Raw genomic sequence first — 1,992 nt, 5'->3', positions numbered from 1 at the left:
GGGCTCAGGCAATCCACTCACCTCAGCCTCCCAAGGCGTGGGATGACAGGCTGAGCCACCCAGCCCGGCTCCTCTCTCTTTTTAATTTAGCTTTAAACAGACTATATTTTCTAATCTAAAAAAAAGAATTGTGGAGTCCTTGCAGTCAAGTGCTGAGACCCTTAACCAGGCTGAAGAAACTAGCTTTCCACAGAGCAAGCAGTTCATCCACCAGAAATTACCGGAGCTCTTGTTAGAGCCAAAGATTCTCAGACTTGGTAGAGACGGCGTAACCAGGCCCCTTGAGATCTTAGCACCCAGCGTGTTTTAGAGATGGAAAGAATGAAAATTCTGATCACGTCCTGGCCTGCTTACTACTCATCCAATATTTCTTGTTCCTACAACGTCTTTATCAACTGCCGACCTACTGTTTCTTTGTCAAGCAGAGGCGATCATTGCAGGGTTACAAAAAAGTGCTGCACGAAGGAATGAATGCCTCGAAGGACGTTGCAACCAGCTGCTGATGCCCAGAAGTCTGACCACTCAAAGTGTTGTGAGGCAGAAGAAACACCCTCTCCCCTTCAATCCCCTGAACCCTCCCTCCCTTACTCTCTGGCAGCATAAAATCTCCCGGCTGCTTATTTTTGCGAAGATGGATCTGGGAGCACTTCTTGCCTTCTCGCTGGGGCTGAATTGCATCAACCTTTCTCTGTCTCCAAGCACCTGTGTCAGTGTTTGTCCTCAGAAGCACATCAGGTAAATTAGCCTGAATCTGGGATTCTGCAACAATTCAACATGCAATTTGGGTGCTAGATCTTGCGGAAATTCTAAAAGGAGTATGACGCTGAGCTGGCCATGGGGAGGCAAGCCTGTAGTCCCAGCTACTTGAGAGGCTGAGGAGGGAAGATCACTTGAGACCAGGATTCAAGGCTTCAGTGAACTATGAACGCAGCACTACACTCTCGTGTGGGTGACAGAGAAAGACCTGGACTCAAAAAGAAAAGGCATGGCATGACAGTGAATACACAAAGTGAATAACTTAGAGAAGAGATGATATGTCCATCTGAAACAATAACAGCTAAAACAAGCCATTTATATCTGAATAGACAATCAGCTTAGGCCTTGAGGCAGAGAGGCTCGAGTTCAGTTCCCAGCTCTTCTCATCAGAAGGTCTGTGGATCTTTCTGGATTTGTTTCTCCGTTGTGATCTGTATGGGGATGGACTTGGCCAGTCAAGCACCCGGCCTGGACTGGGTGCTTCAGAGAGTTCCACTCGGCTCTCTCGAGCTGAACTCTCCCCAGCGAGGCGCGAGTCTGGGGGGCTGTGAGGTCTGCCCGCGCCTCTCCCTCTAGACCACACTCCTTACCCCGGGGGCCTTAGGCTTCCCTCCGTTCACAGTCGAGCTCTCTCCCAAGCCCTAGGAGGGAGTCTTCACTGGGCCTATCCTCTTGAGGACCTGACAGCCAAGGGCAGCTGTGGGGGGCATCTGGACGACACCTGGACATCTGAGTGGGAAGGAAACGAGTGAGGGGAGGGGCGCTCTGTCTATGCTACGGGCCCAGGTCTCTCAAACACTCAGGGGGCAGCTCTGATAATAATTGGGCTGGGGTGACTATCAGAGGTTGCTTATATTAGATTCCTGGTACAAAATCTGGAATGTACTAGATAGTCATGATACAGTTGGCTATTATTATTATTTTGAGTTGGATTCTCACCCCACTGCCCAGGGTGGAGTACAGTGGCACGCTCACGGCCACTCCAGCCTCGACCTGCTGGGCTCGGGTGATCCTTCCGTCTCAGTCTTCCAAGTAGCCGGAACTACAGGTGCGCACCCACCCGACTGGCTAATTCTTTGACTTATTGTAGCAATGAGGGCTCGCAAGTTGCCCAGGCAGGCCTTGAGCCCGTGGTCTCAGGCAGTCCGCTCACCTCAGCCTCCCAAAGTGCTGGGATTACAGACTTGAGCCACCGCGCCCGGCCTTGCTATCATTTTTTTTTTTTTTTTGAGTTGG

This window comes from Carlito syrichta, unplaced genomic scaffold (genome assembly GCF_000164805.1).
Source record: "Carlito syrichta isolate Samal-C Ts95f unplaced genomic scaffold, Tarsius_syrichta-2.0.1 Scaffold305694, whole genome shotgun sequence".
Lineage (NCBI taxonomy): Eukaryota > Metazoa > Chordata > Mammalia > Primates > Tarsiidae > Carlito > Carlito syrichta.
This window is presented reverse-complemented; position numbering follows the sequence as displayed.